Here is a 9829-nt window from a genome sequence, read left to right as displayed (position 1 = left end):
CTTTAATACTTCCACTGAAATAAAATCCATTCCCGGAGCCTTCCCTTTTCTAAGTTGTCCAATAAGAAATTTGATTTCAGCCACCAAGACTGGGGGCCACTCAGTTAGACCTTCATTCATTTGTGTCAACATTGCATTGTTAGGATCCTCATACATTTTCTGGAAATGGTATTCCCACACCTCTGGTGAAATGTGAGAGTCTAGAATAGTAGATGATCTGACAGTCTGATTGGATAATAGTTGCCAAAAAAGGGAGGCGTTCTTCAGTTTGGCAGCTTCAATAAGACGTTTCCACGTGGTTTTCATATCCTGCTTCTTCTTATCAGCCACCAGTCTCTTATACTGTTTTTTGCTAGCAAGGAGGTGTTCAAGAGATTTTGTATTTGCGTTGTTAATAGACTCTGTCTCGGATTTATATAAGTGATAAGCTGCAGTGAGGGCTTTCTTAGCTTCAACATATTCTTTGTCGAACCATGTCTTAGAGAAAGTCACAACCTTTTTGCTGTCAGGGTTAGTAATGCGAGTCAATACTGGTTGTAATTTTTGTATTAAGTTTTTATACAAAATCAATGGGTCTTGTGAGGTATTGGTAGACATAAACAATGACCGAATTGTTTGTAAATCATCCTCTGCCAATGTCTTCTTCACCCTTTGATCAAGTTGTAAGGTCCATCTGGCACGACAACTTACTTGTCCTGCTGGTACAATGACAGGGGTAAAATATGTCTCTGGCCTCAGCTGACTAGTAGGTATCTGCAAATGTAGACATAAAGGAAGATGGTCATTTTCTAGATGTGGAAGCACCTTAAAGGACTCCACTGAATGTAATGAGTTAATAGAGACTAGCATATAATCAATAGTACTTTTCCTAGTTCCAGCCATAAATGTATATTCTCCTGGGTGATCACTTTTCATGGAGCCATTTAGTATGTATAGATTAAACTTGTTTGCAAACTTGGCCAGACAAATCCCAGCATAATTAGATCTTTTATCTTTGAAGAGGCGTACAAGAGTGGCATCAGGTAAATTAGGAGCATGGGTTGGCGGGTACTGCTGAAATTTGGGGAACAGTGTTTGGTCATCAGGACCCAGCCTGGCGTTAAAATCCCCCCCCCCCCGAGTAGTACCGAGGCACTAGGATATTCCAAAAGGAGGTTATCCATGTACTGCTCTAGATCTGACCACATTGCCTCTATTTCGGCTCTTCCTTGTATTGGCAGGAAATACACATTAATAATTAATAAGGAAATATTTCCCAGATCTAAGAGTACAGCCATAGTTATTTGATTAAGTGGCTGAATGGATTTATGGCCTACTCTCAGAGCGGTAGAAATAAGAATTTCCAGTCCACCTTTCATCCGCCCTGGTCCTCTGCCAGCAGTTGCCTCCAACTTGTACGAATAATAGCCATTGAATACAAGATCAATAGCTGTCCAAGTTTCCTGAAGCAAAAGGACATCTGTATCTAACAAATGATCTAAATGGTTAAGGCCTTTGTTATGATACCATCCGGCTATATTCCATGAAATAATTTTCAGGGGATTTATCTTACACTGGTCTGCGTACCGTCAGACCATATGCATTAATATCGTTGATCTAGACAAACCCTCTTTATGACCCAAATGGGTCCCATCCATATCCCCATCTTCTAAAGAGCCAAGGCTGGAAATTTCTAAGAGTTGCTCGTGAACTTGGGCCACTGTAATAATTTTTGCTTTAGTTGTTTCCACTTGCTTCTGTGTGATGTTAATACTTGTAGTGGGAGCAAAAGGCTCCTCTATCTCAGATATTACATCTGGATTTTGTAGTTCATGGTTCTCATTGACAGCTTTCTGCCTACAGCTAGTTTGCTCTCTCTTTTCAGTGCATTCATATTGTTGTCCCAAGTGAGGATTTTCTTCTTGCATTGTTTGAGGTGTTAAGTTTAATAGAGGGTTCACTGTGTGGCAAGTTGCCATTAAAGCTCCTTTTAAGTCATTTAATTTCTTAAGTGTATCAACTTGTCTATTATCTGGTAGAACACTGGATAAGTTAATTAAGTTCCATTCTAAAGGAACAGGAGGCAACTGAGTTGTTATCGGATGGAGAAAATGTTTACTATTATTGTTCCTTGGCATAGTCTCCATTAATGAGGTGTCCTTTATCTGCAGGAGTATTTCTACTATGAGTTAAATTTCTAACACTCTCTTGATTATGCTGAATTATAAGGGGACTAACTTCCTCTGAATGAAGAACTTGAATTGGGAATATTGAGAAAGTATTCAAAAAAGGTTTCATTTTTAGAAGCATACTTGGAATCACAGAAAGACCAAAAGTCAAGAGAATCCATCTAAAGCTGCCTCTGGCTGGTAGCCAGTCTATCTTTTGTAAATCCACAAATCGTTTCTCACATCGTAGTAACTGACTTAATGATTGCAGTATAACTCTTTTCGACTCCCATTTGCCTCCATTAATTCTATTAGTTTGTATTTGAAGGGCTATCTTATTGGGTTGTAAGTAACATTTACCTAATACAGGTTTTCTACCCTTTTCATCCATTTCTATACAGATGTTTGTCATTTTCTTATCTTCCCTTTTAGCTCCTAATATAGGGTTAACTTCAGAGGCTGAAACTTCCTTTCCTCCACAGCCTGACCGAGAGGAGCGGTGCAGGTGTAAGCCCTTAGCTTTATCAGAGACCTCAGTTTGATTTGCAAGACTCGTGCCAAATTCAACCAGGGAGTCTCTTAAAGAATCAGCTTGAGTTTTGATCATAGTCAGTAAATCAAAGATTGAGAGAACTGTCTGTGCTGTCAATAGACTGTGTCTGGTTATAAATTCCAACGAGTTTTGGACTTCCAAGCTTTTATGGTCAAGGAGTCCTTCCTTATTTAATTGTTCAGCAGCTGTGCAGACAGCAACAGCCTCTGGGGAAGAAGCATTTTCTATCAATGATGAAGAAAACTCCAACAATTGCTGACTCTCTATCTCAGCCTGTAAGTCCCACTCCAAAGAATCCTTTCTATTCAATAAGTAAGTTGGGGAATCATAGTTTACTGACGAGGTTCGCTTACTTGTAACAAATCTGTCCACCTTCTGTTGTTTCAGCGGTTTAGAAGAGGGTTGCGTTGCCCAGGGAGTCCTTTGTCTCTTCCTCCTTTTTCCCCATATCAAGAGATAAGTGGTATAAATTAAATATAAATAAGGGAGGCTCCGTAGTAGGATAAAAAACTATCTGAAGTTGAATGGTGAGTTTAAAATGTGATAAAATAGAAATAAAAGGAACTTGTTAGAGGAGCTCATTACAAGACGTTGCAAGTGGGAGCAAGTTATTATATAAAAAAAGACAGTCTTCCCTAATCCAAGCACATCCATTCTAAGGCCAAATAACAAAGAAGTTACACATCTCAAAGAAATAAAATGATTAGAAGGATAAATAATAGAACAAAATAGAATAAAAACAACAAAAGGAAAATCAGGTAAACATGGGAGTAAATTGGCTACTGATACGTTTTTATCCATAGTTTGAGGAAAATAAGCATGTAAGATGTTTGTTATATAATAATTTAAACTTTTAAACTATTAGTCTAACAGCAATAGCAGTTATATAACACTTGGCTATTTTTGTAAATATTTCACAAAATACGTGACCAAAACATAAATTTTCACATCATCAGACCAACCAAAGCAGGTTGATAATAGGGGGTTATTAAGACTAGGCACAATATTACATGGGTAATGGACATAGTGCCCCCCCCAGTTGTCAAAGGCATAATCAATCTTAGATCAAGATAGTATTGTGTCTTCCTCTGATAGCATGGAAGCCAAGATGTTAAATCTTGCCAAAGAGAAAGCTTTTCAGCTGGACACACTCAAAATGCTTGTTAGGTAATTTGCTGGGGTGAAAGTTCATCCATGTGATGGCAGGGGAGTAGTACTCTGGTCAGTGTGAAACTCATGATCAAACATTGTCATGTCCCCTGTTGCGATGTATACACACATCACAACGGGGAACATGCCTTCCCGGGGAAGGGGAGGAAGGAGGAAGGAATCAGTGATAATCTCACAAACACTTAAAGACAAATACAAATAAAGGACAAAGGAGCCATACCTTTGTCCTGACCTGAAAAGCCATCACCCTATCTCCCTGACATCTCTGCATTACCACGGGGGACACACCTGCTCCGGACACAGGAAGAGGACAGAGGCAATCAGCGCTAATCCCCCCGATCGCCCATCGAGACTCTGGAATCGCACCCTGATCGCCCATCAAGACTCCGGATCAGGACTTTGGGACAATAGGGGGTGGGGAAGGATCAGGTCCGCACCGCGGGTATTTACCGGATACCTCGCACGCCATGTACTCATTCCCGTCTTTTTTCGTGTATGCATTCTATTCCCAATAAACCAGAAATCCTTAGCCCTAACTAGTGAGTCTGTGTTTCTTTGGGAATAAGGCAACCATCACAAAAATGTAATGCTTCAAGTCCAAATTGTCTTTCAGAGGAACTAGTGAAATCCAGTACTGAACTGAGAGATGAGGTCGTCTGGGGTCAAATTCAATGCCGTTTTCCCCAAGCTGAATAAATGCCATCTAGGAGAGTCAGAGCAACTCCAAAGCTCTGTGAAAATCAAATTAGGCCAGAATCTCAGACAGCAAAACCTATATAATGTGGACAATTAAATAAAACAATACTGAAAGCCAAAATATTTGCTGACAAAATTTATTTAATAAAGAGAGGGAAAGAAGGAAGGATCTAATATACTTGGCATCCAAGATGGCAACCAAGAGCAAATGCCGGCCATTACTTTAGGTGGGAGACGCTTTCCTTTTTGTGTTCTGATCACTCCCCCCACCCCACCCCTGCCTCCCTGCACCCACCTTGGACTGACGGGAGTGCGTAGAACCCCCAGATGGAGTGGATGGGAGTGGTGGTAGTAGACTGGGCAGCGGCAAAGTGAGGTGAGCTCGGTTGGGCCCTGACAGGACGGTGGGCCCCAGAGGACTGTGCCAGCAGTGCGGCAGTGGACTGGGCTGACAGCACGGGAGGAGACCAGGCTGGTACCGCGGCAGGCAGCACAGCAGCAGACCAGGCTGGCAGTGCGGCAGCAGACTGGGCCAGCAGTGCGGTGGCGGGCCGGGCCAGCGGCACAGTTGGTGGTGCAGCAGCAGACAGGGCCAGCGCGGTGGGCAGCGTGGCGGCGGACCAGGCCAGTGGCACAGCAGCAGACCGGGTCGGCGATGCGGCAGTGGACAGGGCTGACAGCAAACTGGGCCAGTGGTGCAGCAGCGGATGTGGCCAGCGGTGTGGCAGCAGACTGGGCTGGCAGTGCGGCAGACCCTGGAGAACCTCAGCCACACGGGGAGCCTTGGTGGAGCGACCTGGGTTAGCGTCAGTTTGTGGGCCTGGGGCTTTCTGGGGCTATCTTCTGACCCCTCTTTGGCCAACGACGCGAACCCTGGTGGCATGGGCCTTGGCGAGCCATGGCGAGATGGAGGGGCTTCAGGCTGCGCCAGAGAAGGATGTGGACCAGTTGTTGGCCTTGGTGTGGCAGACCTTGCTGGTGAAGACTGGGGAGTCTAGGAATTAGAACTTGCCCATTCCCCCCAACTGCGCCTGAGACAGCTGGAAACTACGAGGGCCCCTCCAGATTGAATGAGAGACTCTTCCCCAGGGTAAGAGACAAGAGGGGGAGTCTGGGAGTGTGCTTGTGTAAAAGAGCACTCAGCCCCTCAGTGAGAGACAGGGGGTGGGTGAAGAATGAATGAGTGCCCCCCGTTGAGCAGCGAGAGAGTTCGAAGGGGGGGCATAGCGAATGGGGGGATGATGGTTGGGCTCTGACGGCACCGAGAGTGGAAGCTGGTGCGCCGGAGGGCCTACCATCGCCCTGTGGGTGATTGATTGTAAGGATGTATGAATGGAAGGAGGGAGCCCTACTTAGAGCCAGAGACTCCCAAGGTCCAGGAGTGGGGGCTAATGGATTAGGAGTCACTGGGGGCTGTAGGGCGGGGCACATCAATGAGGTGGTGATGGGTAGGGGATGTGGGAGCCGGAGGGCAGGCCATCTTCAGGGAAGATGCCCCAGTGTCTGCTACTGGTGGTGTGTTCCGGCCCTCTGTGCTCAGACCCAGGCCCTGGTCAGCAGATTCATAGGGGCCCTGGTCCCCGGCTGCTGCTTTTTAATGCCAGGTCAGTTAATAACAAGGCCCCCCTCATATGTGACTTGATCACTGACGAGGGGGTAGACCTGGCATGTATTACCAAGACCTGGCTGGTCCCTGAAAGGGGGGTGCCTCTTTGGGAAATGTGCCCAGCTGGGTTTACAGTATGGCACCAGCCAAGATCCCAGGGCAGGGGAGGAGGGATGGCTGTTGTCATCTGAGAGTCTCTTGTGGCCTTCAGGGGCACTGCTCCACGAGTGGCTGGTTGTGAGACCCTGTTTTTCAAGTTGGGTTCCCGAGAACAGTTGGGAGTATTGCTACTGTACCACCCTCCCTGCTGCATGGCAACCTCCCTGCCTGAGCTGCTCGAGGCCGTCTCGGGGCTGGTGGTGAAGTTCCCCAGGCTCGTGGTTCTGGGTGACTTCAACCTGCCATCCCTGGGGCATGCCTCGGAGGTGGCTTGGGAGTTCATGGCTACCATGGCAGCCATGGGCCTGTCCCAGATAATTCAGGACCTGACTCGAGACAGCGGCCTCACCCCGGACTTGGTTTCCTTGTCAGAGCAGTGGCAATGTGATCTGAGGGGAGAGTTAGATCTATCCCTGTTGTCATGTTCAGACTATGCCTGGGTGGCCCTGAGATTCTCTTATGCCACCCCCCTCCGTAGGGAGGCAGGACCTATTTGATTGGTCTGCCTCCGGTGACTGATGGACCCGGCAGGGTTTCAGAGGGAACTGGGGGTTATACCTGGTGATCTGCTGCATGGTCCAGCGGAGGCCCTAGTTGCAGCCTGGAATAGGGAGGCAGCTGGGGCCTTGGACAGGATCGTGCCTGTGCAGCCTCTCTTGTCCCATCAAACCCGGCACTCCCTGTGGTTTACAGAGGAGTTGAGGGTTCTGAAGAGGATTAAGAGATGCCTAGAGTGCTGCTGGAAGAAGACAAAGACTGAATTCAACCGAACACAGGCAAGAGCCGCTATTAAGGCCTACCTTGTGGTGATAAAAGCGGCGAAATGTCAATATTTCTCTGCTCTTATTGCGTCCGCAGACTGCCGCCCGATGGCCCTGTTTAAGATCACTCGATCCCTTTTGGGGAAGGTGGGCCCAGTGACCCACCTACAGGGCCATGCAGAGGAATTTGCTGAGTATCTGCAGGACAAAATCACTCGGATCCGCTCCAAGTTAGACTCCAGGCGTGACGCTTGGTCTGGAGAGATACCAGGGGAATGGGCTTACCCAGTTATCTGGGAGCAGTTTGATCCTGTTGGACCTGAGGAAGTGGACAGGATCCTACAGACAGTAAATGCCACCACATGCCATCTAGACACGTGCCCCTCCTGGCTAGTGAAAGCAGCCCAGGAGGTGACATGTGGTTGGGTCCATGTGATGGTTAACACATCCTTGGGAGTGGGGGTGTTCCTGGGTACCTTTAAAGAGGCATTGATGCACCCCCTCCTCAAGAAGCCATCGCTGGACCCTACTGTTCTGGACAATTTTCATCCAGTCACCCACCTTCCCTTTTTGGAAGTGGTGGCTTTGCAGCTCCAGAGGGTCCTGGAGGAAACGGATTATCTAGACCCCTTTCATTCAGGTTTCAGGCCCGGTTATGGGACAGAAATGGCATTGGTTGCACTTATGGATGATCTCTGGCGGGAGCGGGATGGTGGCAGTGCATCCATCCTCGCTGTCCTTGATCTCTCAGCGGCTTTCGATACCATCGACCATGGTATCCTTTTGGGTCGGCTCAGGGAGTTGGGGGTGGGTGGCGTAGTTTTACGCTGGTTCACCTCCTTCCTCCAGGACCGGTCCCAATCGGTGTTGATAGGGTAGGAGAGATCGGCCCCATGGCCCCTTCTTTGTGGGGTGCCGCAGGGATCAGTACTCTCCCCTCTCCTTTTTAACATCTACATGAAACCGCTGGGTGAGATCATCCGTCACCATGGGATGAGGTATCATCAGTATGCTGATGATACTCAATTGTATATCTCCATCCCGGGTGAAGTAAGTGATGCCGTGACTACCCTCTCCAAGTGTCTGGGGGCTGTGGGAGCCTGTATGGGGAACAGCAGGCTTCAACTGAACCCTGGTAAGAATGAGTGCTGTGGGTTAATGGTTCTTCCGTATCTGGGACATTAACATCTCTGGTTCTGGATGGGGCTGCACTGCCCCAGACAGACCCGGTGTGTAACTTGGGGGTCCTCCTAGACTCACAGCTCCTGCTTGAAGAGCAGGTGGCAGCCGTGGCCAGGAGAGCCTTTGTGCAGCTACATGCTGTGCACCAGTTACGCCCCTTCCTGGATTGGGAGGCCCTTTGAACAGTCACTCATACCCTTGTTATCTCTCATATAGACTGTTGCAATGCACTGTACATGGGGCTACCCTTGAAAAGTATCCAGAAGCTTCAGCTGGTCCCGAATGCAGCTGCATGAGCTGTTTTTGGTGCCCCCAGAAGGGCACATGTAACACCACTGCTGCACGAGCTGCATTGGGTACCAGTTTGCTTCTGGGTCCAATTCAAGGTGTTGGTTATTACCTTTAAAGCCCTACATGGTATGGGGCCAGGTTACCTGAGGGACCGCCTCTTCCCCATTACATCAACCTGCCCCACCTGATTGTGCAGAAAGGGCATGCTGCAGACCCCATTTTTAAGGCAACTCCATTTGGCGGGCTCCAGGAGGCAGGCCTTCTCTGCAATAGCTCCTGCCCTGTGGAACATGCTGCCCCCGGAGGTGAGAATGGCCCCATCGCTCCTGGCCTTTCGGAGGAGTCTGAAGACCTGGTTGTGCTGCCTCGCTTGGGGTGGAGAGGGAAACAGATCTACATGGGGATGGCTGCTATAGACCACTCCTCCCACACTTGGACTGTTTTTAGATTCTTTTGCCACTTGGACTTTTTATCTTTAATCTTATTTATATTATTTATTATTGTAATTTTATACTGTATATTTTATGATTGTTGTTTTAATTGATTGTTGTAAACCGCCCAGAGTCCCCCGATGGGAGGAGATGGGCAGGGACAAATTGGATAAATAAATAAAATAAAAATGAACAATTCAGATAATTCATGCTTATTATAATTTGCATGACAATATAAATAAATAAGAGGTATGGAGACCAGCAAATCAGATACTCACTACTGAGCATTTTGTCTCTGCTCTTATATACCCAAGTCGGGAGACAAACTCTTAAGTTTCATTTGGGCACATTCTGGCCTCAAACCTGCTGTAGGATGAATATTGTGAGAAGGTATTTAAATGCAAGTCTCTTCTTTATGCTGTTCTGTAGCTATTACTTTTTATTTATTCCTCTGTCACTTTTTTGTCCTAAATCTTCCTCTTTAACTGCCCCATAGAATGTCCTATGGCAGCTCCTCTGAGCTAAAAATGTAGTGACCCAGGCAACCTACAGGGAGGTGACTATATGGTTCCATACGACAAGCACACGTCCATCAATTCACACAACTGTGTATACATTCCTTGACCCAAGTACAGCTATAAATTTGATTTGCATCCCAAATTAAGGAGGACTCTATTATCTGGCTGCAAGCTAATACAATATGAACATGGGGAAAATAAGTTGCATCTCTATTTGAAATACTGTAGTGCACATATTATGAATACATGTTCAGGAGAAGGTGTAAACAGACCTGGAGGGTACTAGGTTTGAGTGGTGCTCTAGGAATGAAAAGC

The sequence above is a fragment of the Candoia aspera genome, chromosome 3 (genome assembly GCF_035149785.1).
Source record: "Candoia aspera isolate rCanAsp1 chromosome 3, rCanAsp1.hap2, whole genome shotgun sequence".
Lineage (NCBI taxonomy): Eukaryota > Metazoa > Chordata > Lepidosauria > Squamata > Boidae > Candoia > Candoia aspera.
The sequence above is the reverse complement of the archived record's forward strand: the minus strand, read 5'-3'. Positions refer to the sequence as shown.